The sequence below is a fragment of the Cyprinodon tularosa genome, unplaced genomic scaffold (genome assembly GCF_016077235.1).
Source record: "Cyprinodon tularosa strain WSP-4 unplaced genomic scaffold, ASM1607723v1 ctg86, whole genome shotgun sequence".
Lineage (NCBI taxonomy): Eukaryota > Metazoa > Chordata > Actinopteri > Cyprinodontiformes > Cyprinodontidae > Cyprinodon > Cyprinodon tularosa.
In genome coordinates this window covers 101,953-117,752 of record NW_024039629.1, presented here as the reverse complement: position 1 = coordinate 117,752, position 15,800 = coordinate 101,953, and the positions used below count along the sequence as shown (strand labels likewise).

The 15,800-nt window shown below is 39.2% G+C and overlaps 1 protein-coding gene across 2 annotated transcripts in view; it reads left to right on the top strand.

Annotated features, from left to right (window-relative positions):
* Nucleotides 1-15,800, top strand: part of numbl (NUMB like endocytic adaptor protein) — a 111,627-nt gene that overhangs the window by 63,579 nt on the left and 32,248 nt on the right. The gene's annotated exons all lie outside the window — the stretch shown is intronic.

Below are 15,800 nucleotides of genomic sequence, written 5' to 3'. Positions count from 1 at the left end.
TCTGGTTGTTCTTTCTTTGTCAGCATCAGTCGTTATAAACTGCTAATTTGAGTTTCAGACGCTGCTTTTAAAATGTTGCTTCAAAATATTAGTTGAGTGAGTAAAGGAGCTGAATTTTTTGCGGATTTAAAAGACTCAAGTTGTTGGACTTGGTTCTTGTGTTCATACGTTAAAAGTTGCTGTCAGCAGGAACTTAAATAACATTGTTTTGTGGTAAACTACGTCAAAGAGTTCAACTTGCTGTAGTTATTTCTCCAATTCTTCTATTCTACAGACAGACAGACCTTTTGAGTCCCTGACTTAGAGGAATGATACCTGTGCAGATGGTCATGTCGTCATAAAAAAACGTGGCTGCTTGTAGTAGTAAATATATTATGTATGTTTGCAAATCGACAGACATGGATTCAAATGCAAAATAATACTGTACAGTCTGTGCAGTAATATATTCTGTTTATTCTGTGTATTTTAGCTTTAAAGTTGCTTTTATGGTCTCCGTTTTTTTTTTTTATGTTTTGAAGGCTGGGAAATGTTCGATATGGTTTAGTGCCTATGATCTTACATGATTTTGTTCATATAATTTTAGTTGGAGGTTGTTGCATATCTATGGCTGTCATATTTGGGTATTAAAATTAGAAACATACTGGGTTCATTGTGAGATTGTCGTAGAAATTATAAAATTACTATTGCATGGAAATGTTTTTTTTATATTAAATTCAAGAAAATAAAGCAATCTGGATTGTAAAAATAATTTTGAAAGTAAAATTAATATATTGGCGAGTAAAACATTTGCCAATGAAAGAAAAAACTGATGTTTTTTGAGACTGAAGAGAAAGTTTTGAGAGAAAGTATTTTGTCATTTAACAAATAAAAGATAAATTGACATTTGGAAAATTTCCAAGGGAATCAAAGTTCTCTCAAATGTATGCTTTTACTTTCAAATGTAGTTCAGAGTTAAAACATTTTTGGCCAGTAGTAAAACAGGCCCATAACACATTTTTCACATCGAAAGAAAAGTCCTGAATTGAGAGCAAAGACTTTTGAGAGACATAGAAAAAAGTTGAGAGAGAAATCTGTTTTTGGGAGGAAATGTTTCCATTCTGATTGCCAAAAAAACCTCCAATATTCGAGAGCTTTTTTCCCTTTGAAACCTGTTTTCCAAATGTCAATTTCTTTATTTATTCTATGGTGAAATATTTTTTGTTTTTACACTCAGAGTCAAAATCTGTTTTCTCTAATATATTCATTTTCAAAATGATTTTGCCCTTTCAGATTGCTTTTTATACTGAATTGAATAAAAACACAAAAATAACTCCACAGAGGAAAATCCATTAAACCAGCAGCAATGTGCTAGCTGCAGTCTGACTCCGAAACACAACCAGAACCTTCTCCAGAGGTAGAGAGGAGAAAAGAAAACAGACGGATGACAGGGGTCGAGCCTGTGGCCATGTCTGCACCTCAGTGGTGCAGACATGCATGCTTCCTGTATGCTTCCTAAATAGCTCATTTAGCAAAGGGAGCTCCTAACCTATCTGGTGCTTAGGCCCCGTCAGGAATCCCTCAGTCTTTTGAATGACAGGATGTATAAACACATCCCACCTTAGAGAATTTGACAAAAACACAATATATCTTCACTTACCGGTACTTTATACTGTGGGATAAATCCAAATGTAACATCCTTCTTATGTGTTTGGGATTCATAATGGAGACCTTGAGCCGTTCAATACATTTGCACAACTTTTGCTTTTTTGTAGTTTTTCTTTTTTCAGAATGCTGTAGTCTGTTTGTCTTGCTTCTTCCATAAGCTTTTCCTTAGTGTGATGTCATCAGGAAGAAGGCAGTCCAAATTTAGCACAACAGTCAACACCTCCTTCTCCTCTCCACAACAGTATTCTTAAGGGCTGGTTATACTCCCAGTGTGTCGCAGTGAGCTTGTTGCAGATATTTTTGATTTATGCCCTGTAGGAGCCATTTATCCTTTGGTGTTTGTCGCCACCAGGGGGCGTATTTAATTTTGAGTTGTGAGTGTCTTATGGGGGGATGGGTTATTTGAGGTCAACCATCAATTCTGTTCAGGTGTTGTTAATAGGCTGAGGCAAACCGTTTTCTACTGTGCTTGGTTTGGATATATGGCAAATTTATGTGGATCTTGAAGGAAACAGTAAGACAATGGACTTTGTGCTGAAAATAAATGACTTTGTTTTATGTCAAACGGAAGATCGGCATTCTAAATATTTTGAGCGCACGTAAAACCAATGCCTTCCAACAACAACCACCAGTAGCCTAAAATATAGGATTTTAGCTGCTACATGCCCAATATTAAAGTGTGGTCTGCACTATGTTATTCCACGGCATAATGAAAGAGGGACAATCACAAAACGGCTGTGGGTCTAGATAAGGCAGAGGCGATAAGGAAATGGGGGCAAGTTTGTGCAACAATGGCGGGACATGAGGGCAAAAAAGAACAGGGATCCAGGTGGAAAAAGGGTCCCAGGGTTCTCGCGCACCTCGATCTTCTAACTGTTCCAATCCTACCAGTCATTTTCCACAATGGCGGTCATACAAACAAAACAAGTCGGTAAGGTACCAAACAGTGTAGAGCGGATGTGGCCTCCTGTCCGCGGCGCTGTCTGCGGTCACCTACAATTTTGGAGAGGTGCAGCAGAGGGTCTGCGGAAGGGGGCGGGGACATATTTGCATTAACTGCGACAAACACAAAGACGACCTGGTTTCTGAGTATAAATCAGCCTTTAGTGTTGATCACATGAAAGGTGGAGAAAGAGGAGCTAGGAGCTACTTTTAGAGTATTTAGACAGACCTTTACTGTTTGGATGTCCATTCATAACATCCCCTTGGTCCTGAAGGTGTGCTTTGGTGTTGGAGACATGGGGAGCATCCTGGGCCGGCTGCCTGAACAATGAGAGCATAAACTGGTGTCAGACTGTTACCGGCTCACAAGTTTGTAACTTCGCTCATTAATGTTAGTTATGCTTTTCCACTTAATGCAGTGACATTTCAACATGACTGGTAAGTTTATATATATATAGCGTCAATTCACAATAAATGTCATCTCAAGGTGTTTTACGGAGAAAATAAAATCAGATCATACAGTGATCAGTGATACAGTAATTGGTAAAATAAAAAAGTTTACTATCTAAGGAAAACCAGCTGATTGCATCGATTCATTGACTTTGCAGAACACGCTCATCCTGGATGAGAATGTGGCAACAATAGATGGCAACCTACGGTTGGCAACCCCCCTGTAGCATTACTTCCTTAGAGCTTTAAAGGCAGAAATAAAAATAAAAAACACTAATTTAACTCGGGTAGTTCTACATATTGTGGTTAGAGTTGTGCTAATTTATCTGCAAACTTTCTCAGGTGGTTTACATTCCTCAAGTCTGTTTTCTTGAAGCACACCTCTCATATTCTCCTCCTGCATCTTCTAGAATCTAGATGATCCAGCACGGCTGATTCAGATGGTTGAAGGATCTTCTCAGCCTGTCAGAGGACAGTTTTGGAGCCTGTTACTCAAAGCTATTAATTTTAATTAATGATTAATGATATAAAGATGCAGGAAATTCTCTAAAACATGCAGGAGGCTGGCTCATCTTGGATCAGAGAGGCCCTCCCCTGCAAAAGCATCAATGCCCAACTCTTCTCCGAGACATCGGATTTAGGTTAGACCTCCTCAGAATTGTCTGCAGAGGGCTGGGATTAAACTATTTACTGGATTAAGGTGTGTTAAACCAAGAAGCATCTATAACATCCGGGATACTAGCCACTAAGCTAATATTAAAGCCTCTAAAAAATAAGAAAATCCTAATATATTTGGTTTTATATTAAGTTTCTCCTTCACTTACTAACAATTCTTTCTAAAAAAGGAAACTTTTAAATAGCACTTTCTAATCATCTGCATAAAAACATTATGATAATAATTTGCTCTAAAAGTGTCAAATTTATTGAAGTTCCTTGAATCTCACAATCACTTCTTTTTTTCCTCTCCTGATTTTCACTCCCAGTCTCCATGATTGGTTAGCTGAGGAGGCCAGATCCCAGGCGTGTTACCAAAAGGGAAGAGAACAAGCTTGAAGAGTGAGAATAGTGCAGGCAACAGAGGCTTGCATGATTGGTGCAATAAGGACAAGAGAAAAAAAGAAAAAACTGAGGCAGAGGATAAGACAGAAGGTGCGGCGGTGAAAGTCGGGTCATATGAACTTTACAGAGTGTTGTTTTATTTTTTTATTTATTAGATAAACACATTGTATGTAAGGACAAAGTCAACGTGAAGCCGAGGAAATAACGATTTCCTTCTTTTGTCAGCAAAGGAAGCAGGAGACATTAATTGACTGAGGGTTTTAGTTGGTCTCTCTAATGATTAAAGAGTTTGAACGAAGAGAGAAATTCAACCGCTGTGACTGCAGATGTGTTCGCAACAAAGAACTTTTTCAAATCCAGCCAGCTGAACCACGCCGGGTCACTTGGCAGTCTTGTCTGATAGGGGAGGGTGACGTAAATCCGCTATAATAAATCATAAGGGTGGAGCTGTTGGGACTCAATGCATTACAGCTGCAACGAAGGAACCCCCACATTTTAGGAATTATACTATTTTAATAGATTTTTTTTCTATAAATTGAATTCAACTTTTGCCTTAAGAGTTCAAGATGTTATATCGTCTCTAGTCTGGAGTACAGATACATTTTTTCATGATGTTCTCAATTTAATTGATCAATTCAATTCAAAAATACTTTATTAATCCCAAAAAGGAGAATTTAATTTCAGATTTTCTGCATCCCTGGAACTAAACATTTGCAGCACACTTTGATGAATTGTAGTACATTAGGCAAACTTGCTTGGGTGGGGTATAAAAGTGGGAACATAAAACAGCATATCAAGTGGGTTGTTCCACTTCCTGCTTTGCTACATTATGTTTAGATTCAGATTAGCTTCCTCACACACACGTGCATGGGCGCCCCGTTTTCACAGCTCCAGACGGGCCGGCATGCAGACGTGTTGGACGCTGATATAGACAGGAATTTATTTATTCACACACCCAAACAAGCACGCATGCAGAAACAAAGGGACACAAAGCATGCCTGGTCTGCAGCTTCTTTGCCTGCTGTCCAAGGGCAGAGGGGATTTGGATATTGTTACGCTAATCTCCCTCTATTTGGCTTCCTGGAACACATTCAGATAAACAGACCAGGACACAGACCCTCAGGTACAAATTCATGCATATTTGTGTGGTTTAAGGGACACAAATACACGTACAGAGTGTTGTAACATTTCCCCAGCAGAAACCTGCATGAAACCAAGGAGGGAAAACAACCTTCCCTTAGCTGCATTTGGGAAGGAAGGAACTGGGCATGGACAGGTTACTGGTACAAAGATATTATGAAAATGAGTTGAAAAATTGTTAACAGTACTTGTGTGCAACAGTGAAATTTCAAATTATATTCTAAGTGTGTTGCATGGGGAAACAGTTTTTTCACAGAGCCCCTGCTTGGTCTACTCATTTCACTTTTTTCCATTTCCAAAAACGCTGGAGTCAAAGGAAGGAATTCATTTCAAGCGTGGAAAACTCTCTGTCGGCTACTCGTAAAGCTGAGTTTAGATCTTAATGTTGTCAGTTTTTACTTTCCATTTTTATGTTCATAACTCTCCCTTTTAATAAATTTCTGTAGTTGTCATTGGAGCTGTTCTTTTGTCTTCATGCTTTTTTCCTGTTTTTAGACGTTTCTGCTGCTCCTCTTTCCAACATTTTGGTTGAAATCATTTTCTTAAATTGCTCACATGATTTTTCTGTCTTTGCTGATGTGGTTTCAGAAATTATCTAAACTATTTAAGTTGCCTACTGGTACAATATCCTGTTAATAGAAAGAAAGGCAAAAAAAGAAAAGACTTGAATATCATATTTGAAAATTTTCTTGAATCCAGACACAGTAAAAGAAAACATTTTGATTCCCAACCCTTTGACATGGAAAATCAGGAATACTGTCTTTAAATTTTTGTTTCAGCTTACACTCAAAAGAAGATTAAACTAGAAACAATAACCCCTCACAGTGGGGAATCGTATGGCTCATACTTTGTCTATTTTGAAATGTGGATCAATTTCTCTAGTTGCCCAACCCTAGTTCCATAATGGAGAGTCATTTTAGTCTCATTATTTATCTCGCACACAGGAGAAGTTCAGGGGTCTGTTTCACAAAGCAGGTTTACTGAAATCTTTGAGCTTTCTAAACCTGAAATCAGGGAAACTGTTTTCTGTTTCACAAAGAGGTTATTCAACCTTGGTTTCTGTTACCATGGTAACATTTGCCCCCACGCTAACCTGGTCAGGAGCAGGTTTTGTTAAGTAAGCTCAGAGTGTCCCCTGTCTCTGCTCTCCTTAAAACCAATCTTTTTTTCCTGAAATAATCAGTGGACTTTTGTCATAGTTTTGTGCAAACATTTTAAAAAATAATAAAAAAAAAAAAAATCATTCACTAGGTCTGTTAGACACATAAGGAGTAAAAAAAAAAAAAAACAAAAAAACAATTTCATGTCTGCTTGATGAGGATCTTATCAAAGATGGATTGTCATTTATTCACAGACAATTCAGTATGCATAGGGAGAGTCACAAAACATTACACGCATCCACAACCTTACCTGTCAATGCATTAGATAGATTACATATTTAGAAAATATTAAAGTTGCTTGTTGTTAAGAAAACAACAACAGTTAGATTTTCTATTTCCAAGTCTTTCTGAAGCTCTCCAAAACCTCTTTCTTGGCTCTTGGACACGTCTTCTGATAATTGTTTTCACCCCACTATCACAAATCTATTGAGAAGCGCCTACTTGTGGCCGGTTTATGGTTGAATGATTTATTTTCCACTTCTGGATTATGGTCCCAGTAGGGCTCACCGACATTTTCAGAAGTTTACAGTAAGGTTATTAAGTTTGTTAGAAAGATCTTTGCTTTTGCACATCATGAGATGCTCCTTCTGTGACACTTGACAGAGGTTTCGATACGCCATCGTTTGGGCCGAACCAGCTAATGTTTATTTGCACTGATGAGGGGCAGGTTTCTGTAACCTGACTCCGTCAGATGGATTTGCTCTGCATATCCATCTGGAAACCTTCAGTTGAAGTAATTTTGGGAAGGGCCGAAAATACTGGTTAGCTGATTGGCCTATGTTGGTGATAGACGGGCCACATAAACCAATCAGATCAACGATGCCTATGACGTACTAACAGCCAGGCTACTCTTGCCGAAACCAGTCGGGAAAAGAGCAAAAACATCTTTTCCTCTGAGAAAAGCCTCCAGAGCAGTGTTTTGCTCTTCTTTCAGTTAATAAATACTCTGTAATTCCGATAAAACTTGCTTGATAGCCCGGCTAACGCTAGTTTCATCGGCTGAAGCCGCCATGTTCTTTAGACTGAACTGTCGCGCTTCTCATTGCGTCACACCTCAACCCGCCTCCAAGCAAACGCTGATTGGAGGTTCGTTTGGTGAACGGCTTCAAATTTTCCTCAACGGAGAGTCTCCAGACTGATTAGCGAGTGAAACCTTGAAAGCTCGCGAGATCAGGATGGTCTCACGAGGCTAAGGTTTCTGATCACTGATAGATTTCAGTTGCTGTCTTGTCCTGTCATGCCTTTTTTCACCTCCCTTTCTGAGTGTGTTCAGTAATTTTTCCCTGTTATCTAAAAGCTCTTATAATAATTTCAGCAACACAAACTCCATCCACTGCTTTTTACACTGTGTCAGCAGGTTGCCAAGTTTTATCTCCACCAAAGTGAGAACAATTCTCAGACTGTTTTACCACCGTTGCTTTTTTTTTAGCTCCAAAGATGTGAACCCTGCCAGAACATCAGACAAGAATCTTTGGTTAGTTTTTATTTTTTCAAGGATCTAACATTCTTGTTCTTTGTTTCACCAAAGCTTGGTCTTTTAGTGTGAAAGTCAAAACCTTTGTCCTTTTAAAATGTGTTACTTTGAAGCGAGAACAGAGGAATATCTCTTCTGCAGGGCAATGGTGGATCATTATTTCTCTCAGGGCGATTATTTTTGGGTCTGAGGAGACGTTTTGGTATACCTTACAAGCAAATTCCGTAAAAGTTCAAAAAATATCCACTGGACTTGGTTTCCAAGATTTGAAGACGTTTTGCCACCTCTCCAGGAAGCTTTCTCAATTCAAATGTCTGGATCTGCAGTGAGTTTGAGTCTTATATAGAGAGAGGTGGCGAAACGTCTTTAAATCTTGGAAACCAAGTCCAGTGGATATTTTTTGAACTTTTACTGAATGACTATGACCTGGATGACTGAGAATCTTCATCAGCTAACTAGCAAATATTAAAAATTCACAAAGTCCCGAAAATAAATCTTGCCAGAAGCCAACAGATTCATTAGCCTCGATGCAGAAATGTGTCGGACCAATGAAATGCAGTGATGTGTATGACGTCAACGCGTCAACTAGAGGCAAAATGCTGGCTGCACCATACCCTCTATTTATTTTTGAAGAACAAGCAAAAGTATTTTTTCCTTTGGGGATGGGAAGATTTTTGTGTGTTTAGAAAGTGTTTAATTTATCAGTTAACTCTGTGAACAAATCAAGAATGTGATACGTCTGCTGTTACTGTTGCTGTGATTGGCTTAAATCTTTACATGGGAGGCTGGTACCCAATCAGCTCAAATAATTGGACACTTTTGCAGACACTTCCTTCAGGAGAATTCCCAGAATAAGTGTTGATCTCTCTATGAAAATGTTTTGAGAAAAAGACCCCATGCACCAGTATTCATCACACAGAAAGCTAGAGTTAAATTATCTGGCAGCTATCATTAGACCTTGGACTTTATCAGAACCCTGAGCATCAGAGAAAACCATGTCCTCCAAAGCTTCTCTGTTTTTTGAATAATCAGTGCTGTTTTACAGTTAATTATCAATAATAATTAACTGTAAAACAGCAACAGCATCAATGGCTGTCCAAGAAAATCTAAAAAGTTATTCTGTTGACTGTGGCGCCCTGGAAACTGAGCCACATCGCCTCCATGTCTGTTGTCAACTGAACCGCTGTGAATCAAGCCGTATGACCTCTTTATGTCTGTACTCTGGAGGAGACAGAGTGAGCACTGGTGCTCATATGAATGTCCACTCTGCTGCTCTCCGTGTCTCGCTGCAGGTCTTCCATAATGCAATTTACATTTCCAGTTAAATCCTATTTGCAGTGGGAAACTAGGAGTCAGAACATTTTAATTGCAGGATGTTTTCTTGGACTCCCAGATTGACCAGGCAGACCTTCTGACTACAGGATCTGGGGCATAATCTCAGACAAGTAGATCGTCTAATTATTATGCAGTAGGAATGATTTGAAAATGTTATCACAGCATCATTTTTTTTATTTGTTGCTGATGTAATATTTTGAAATATATTGTCTTCAGCTTTCAACTTTAGAAAACAGAATTGTCTGAGATCCCTGCATGGAAAATGTTGAACTTGTTTAGATTTACTCTTTTCTGCAACTTGAACCTAATTGAATCCCATCAAGTTTCTGCTCTGAAACAAACTTCAGGCTGGAGTCAATTTCTGTTACTACAAAGCTCTGTTGTACTGTATATATGCAATGATGGAGTGTAGCTTCTGGTGATTTTTAGTTCCTGAAATCCTTAAGTTATTAAATTAGTCTGGAAGTAAGTCGCCCCGTGTAGGATTGAGTTGAGCTGCCAGCTGTTCTGCCCGACAGGTAAAATTAATCAATCAAGATTTTCTGCTCCATCTGTTGTCTAAAAACCATGCAAAATGATCAGTCATGAAATTGATGTTGGATGATAAACAAATCTCCCATTATTCACAAGGCAGGGCTGTGTTCTCCAGTTTTGCAGCTGGTGTGTGTCTGTTTGCTGCATATTTCTGCTCTTATTTCACTACGTTGTTTGCAGTTCAGATGCAGACAGAAAAACTGGCCTGGTGAGTCCAGCAGATGGGAGCGATTTGCCCCCATTTCTGCTTCAGTCCCAAACATAACGGATACAAAGGTGATCACAGAAAGAAAAATGGAGCGACATTATTCATTACTTTTTAAGTCAATACGTCTTTTTTCCCATTTTCTTCCCCTTTTTTTTCCTAAAAACAACTTCTGATTCTGTCTGTCTGGCAATAAATGTTATTTTGACGGCGCCTGGCTGCCTCCTTCTCCATCTATAACAGTTTTGTGTGACTTCTGTTAATCATAACGTGTTAATTTTCTCAGCACGTTATTCTCTCAGCTTCACTAAACAAGAGTGCAGGTGTTCAGGGACAGACGCCAAACTCGCCAGCAGTCAATTTCCAAATGAATAAACAACAATGCGAAAATTAAACATGTACAATTGTTGCTAGACTGAATGTTTTAGTTGAAATTGATCTGCCTCATAACCTAGTCTTAGAAAAATGTGATGCTTAATTTGTTAAAGTGCATTTGATCTGTTTAACAAACACAGAGTGCAAAAAAGTCTCTCTGATTTTTACTGCTAAAGAAACTTCATTTACTTGTAGACGACAACCCTGAATCCCCATTGCAACATGGCCTGAGTCACAGTGGGGCAATCAGTCACACACTGAACGTTGACCTGCAGCCTGCATGCTGTCTCGTTCATTCAAACAAACACTGAAACACATATTGGTGCAGAAAGACCTATTATGAGGAATCTAGAACATATTTCTGTGATGCTTCGCGTTGCTCAGAAACAGCACTGATTAATCAGGCTATATTACAAAAGCTGCAGAAAGCAGGTTCAGCTGGTGGATCGAAAACAAGGATTTGATCCGACGTATCTAGCACAACTTATGCTGCCCAGACGAAGGTCCATGCTGTGCAAAAAGCAGCTGAAATGCCCAAATACGGCATTCTGATATTATAAACCAGGTTTTCTAAATTCCACATGAAGGCTGATGCTCTGTGCGATGCTGTTTGACCTAGAGCTCAGTGAGAACAGCCCCAGTCTGCCTTAGAGCTAAACACATGGATCTGCTTGAACGGAAGAACCATCTCTGACGAAGGCTCCCCACTTCCACTTACAGTAGCCTACACACTGCACTGTTTACAGCTCCCTGCTGCCTTATATGTGTAGAAAATCAGCCTCAGTCAGTTTCCTCTATGATTGTCAGTAATTCTTTGAATTGTGTCTATCCAAGTGATTTTTTACATAGAAAACTTTATTTTTCTCGTGCTCCACTGTCACTCATATGTCCGCAGTCCTCAGTGACCACTGCGGTTAATGAGGCCATCCTGTCGTGAGTCAGTCTACAGCCTAAACACAAGGCCTCTGCTTTACATCTGCTATGTTTCACTCCTTTATACTCTAATCACACACATAGACTAATATGCCGCTTGTTTTGATTTCTCTCTGAGTGTGGGATGTAGAAGAAAGGCGGTAGGTTTGGGATGACAGTGTCCTTGTCCTTATTTGGGTCACACAGTGTGTGCTGCAATCAGCAGGGCCCAGATCTGGGTCATGCATTGGTGGGGAGCATAGGTATATTTACACACACTCAATTATATACTATGTATAGGCACACCGTATAAAAAAGAGACATAAACCTTTTCTTAGCTCTTGGGCATTAAGCCAAACTAAATATTTTCTGATTTTTGGTCAGTTAGGAAAACATTAATAATTTCTATTTGCTGAAAAGCAGAATTGGAGGAGATAGACTTTTAAGGGAAGTTTCAAGCAGAGCCTTTTACACTGTATTAGGCCATATGTCACAGTGCTTTGCTGGAATTTTGGCCCATTCTTCTAAAAATAATTGGTACAATTGAAGGAGGTTTTTTGGCCAGCCTTGCAGATGTTCGTTTCTACAAATTTTCTATATAACTGAGAACCTTAGCCTGGACAGTCAGACTGACTTATACAGGGTGCAGGTCAGTCTGGTAAGGCTCAATATTCTCCACCAATCAGAATGCAGGAGGCGGGCCCATAATGCCACATCACTTTTCTGTAACCGCAACGGTAAAAATTGCTGTGCATAAGGTGAACCAAGTCAAGATAAGTGGATGACGAGACCCATCGTGTTTTATTGATGCCCTTTATCTAACAAAATAGCTGTTTATATTGTTAAAAAATCAACAACCGGCTGCTGTAATGGCTTTCTTTTTAAAGATGTTTTTTTGTCACATTCATAGTTATCTGACTGGCTCCAAACACATTTTTCGCTGATTCTTTTAATCCCACCTTTTAAGTCAGACCCTACCCTCTCCTTTCCAGACTAATATGCTTTATACTTTAGTCTGGCTGGAAAGGCTAGAGATCCTGGCGTCCGTACAAAATAAGGTTTTCATTGTATCTAAATCACCTTCACCTTTATTTCTGCTCCAACTCATGACTCTTGCTGACAAATATGTAACTTACAGCAAACCCAACTCTTTAGGATCAACTTTAATGATTACAGGATAATACTGCAATACTCTTTAAAGCTTGAATGTTTATATCCGCGAGGATCCACCATGAACCCCAACGGGACCCTCAGGATCTCCTGGTGACTGGAATATAATTAAATATTTTTAGTTCCCCTCCTTCCCCATGTTTGTAACTGATTATCCTGCTCATCTCCTTTTTAATACTATCTTAGGTTCCTCTTTCAGCAACATCTGAGAATAAATATTTTCAGTTTTCTGTACAAACTCAATGAATTTAGGAAACTAGGACAAGTTTCATCTGCTTAGTAAGCTCCAGATTAAACCAAAATCTGGAAATAAATAATTAAGTTAATTTCAGGACTTCACTCAGGCATTGGAAATACAGGGAAAGTTTTTGATCTAATACAGAATATTTTCTGACTGAAAACATCATCATCTACTTAAGGAAGCTTGACTTTGCAACTCTATAAAGGAACCATTACATTTACTGTACATTTTTTAACAATTAAAAAGAAAAAATACTTTTTTTCCCCTCATTATTCAATTTTAATAAAACTGAAAACCAGAACATTTGTCAGGATTGACAAATGTTCATTGGTTTTCTGAGTTTTTCTGAGTTTCTGAGTTTTTCATTGGTTTGTAGCTTCTCCCAGAACTCCACACAGCTGTGTGTTTGTTTGTTTTTTTTTTTTTATCTACATGCATTATTTATATCTCAGTATCGTGGTATCATAATATGTTACCTACTTTGTATGAGGTGCTTTTCTATTTGTCTGTTGGTCTGATGTCTTCTTGCTCATTCAGATGCACCTTTGACAGCCCACGTCTAAAAAGTGGATCAGACAGCTGCAGCTGATCCAGAACGCTGCTGCCCGTGTCCTCACTAACACTAAGAAAGTAGAGCACATCACTCCAGTTCTAAAGTCCTTACACTGGCTCCCTGTATCTCAAAACTTAGGTAATAATTTTTGGACCAAAGGAGGAGAGATCCAGAGTTAGCTCTCAGCTTCAGCGACTACAGCTAGAAATCACGGATTATGGCTGAAATCTTGGTGTCATGATGGACTCAGACCTTAACCTTCAGATGCTCATAAAGGCAGTTATGAAGTCAGACTTTTATGACCTGAAGAACATTTTCAGGATTAAAGGACTAATGTCCTAACAGAAACAAGAAAAACACATTCATGCATTTATCTTTTCTAGAATAAAAAAAATGAGATTTATTATTCACAGGTTTGCCTAAAAAGTCCACCAGACAGCTGCAGCCGATCCAAAACGCTGCTGCCCATGTCCTCACTAGAACTAAGAGAGTAGAGCACATCAGCCTGGTTTCTGAAGTCCTTCCACTGGCTCCCTGGAGCTCAGAGAATAGAACCTAAAATCTTTCTCTTAGTCTATAAATCACTGAAAGGATTAGCACCTCAATCCATAACAGATTTGTTGTCAGTGTATCAACCTCCCAGACCACTCTGCCTTTGACTGTTGAAGCTAAACTGTTAACTGAGGTATTATTAGTTTAAGGTTGTGATCCAACTGTTTTATTTGTTTCACTGCTTTTATAAAATTTTTATCTTAATTTGCTTTTATTTTTATTTTTATCTTGGTTTTTTTTTTATCTAGTGTTTAATTTGTGTAAAGCACTTTGAATTGTGCTTGTTCTGAATTGTGCGATGCAATTAAACTTTCCTTGCCTAAAGCATGTAAAGTCTGAGATGGAGCTCTTGAGCAATGGAACAAATTTGCTTGAGGATAAAAGCTACATAAGATTGGAAACAGTTTTCATTTCCCGCACATTTCTTTCTCACTTTGGCATGGTGGATTTAGAAAATTTTAACGCAGCATTTGCTTTACTCTGGACCTTGTGATGCTAATCCTCCGTGGGCTTTTTATCCAGTTGTGAATCCCCTTTTGTGGAAATCACAGACAAATTGACGAAATGAAAGAAAAAACATCTCAAGTTGAAGCAGTGTGAGAGAGTGGAAACAGGTGGCTGAGTGGAGCGGTCAGCACGGGGATGACTCACTGGAAACCGCCACCACTGGACACTCACTCCACCTCGTCCTGTTCTTTCCCCTCTGGAGAGTAAAGTGAGGTGTCACTGACTCATTCAGTGGACTTTCAGTGTGTGCGAGCAGGAAAAATCACCTCTTATTCTCCTCTGCTTCTTTTTCTCTCCCTCCTTGTGTTGTTTTCTTTCTTGAGGATGTGTAAAGGGAGGACCGTGTCCCATTTAAATCTTTGAGCTGAGCTGCTAAACACAGAACATCTGGATCGGGGCGAGTTATAGTGAGGGCCGAACGGAGGCGGAGAGCCAAAAAAATTAATCAAGCTCGCATCTGGCGAGCGCTGACCGCAGCCGGACACACAGGCTGTTTAACCCAATCTTCTGTGGTGTGAAAGCAGAGGTGACAGACAAGAGGGAAGTCGTGACACCTAAAAGAAGCTACCATGGATGATTTTTTTTCAAACTCACACATGTCAACATCAATTCAGGTGGTCTGCTGTTAAAATACCAACTTTACAAGCTGGGGGGAAAAAAAGTGCAATTTCTTTTTTCCTTTAGCATTTAATACGCCTTTGCATGTAGGCCAGCTTCTCCCACTGAATGCAAAAAAAACCCACAACAATTTCCCTACATTCCCATCAGAGGGTATTCCGCTTCATGGAACAAGGGATTCAAACTTCAGTTTAGACGAATAAGGTCATCCAAGTCAAGATAAGGAGATGCTGGAAGCTCCCTGTGAGTGAACCCATTGATCTCTACCATACAACATCATATGAGCATAAGCAGTGCCTTCTGCTGTCTCCAAAGCAACGATAAAGCCCAGATGTCTGCAAGTCGAACACTGGATCTGGAACAAATATTTTTGGCTCTAAGCCTCCTGTTTGTGTAGTCTGAGCTGGAGTGGTTCAGATTCTCTAGTGGTGGGTTTGTGAAGCTGATTTATAGATTTATTTTGATGCTGTGCGTCCTCGCCTGCCTGTCTGCCTGCCAGGCCACGCCGTCTGTCTCGCCCCGCTCTGTTTTTTACTCCTGCAGATGTTCCGTAGAGTGAGGTCACAGCTGAACGAGGCCTTTGCACACCCCACCCTCATGTGTCGCTTCATTATAGAACCAGACTATAATGTATTCTACGTTGTGACACAAATTTTGAGTATCTTACCAACAAAAATAAATTCTTTCAACTCTAAATATGAATTCAAAACAACTGGAAATCTCACTTTGTGATAGTTTTGAATTTAGTTTTAAGATAAATTATCTATCTTATCACTATATCATTATACTTTTTCTGTATCCAGCCTCTCTGAATCAATACTTTGCACAATAAAACCTGGACGACCTTTGGGACATTTCTACAAAAGCTTTATAATACCTCATGCTGTTATCACAGTATTCTTATGTACATGATTGCAATTCAACACGTT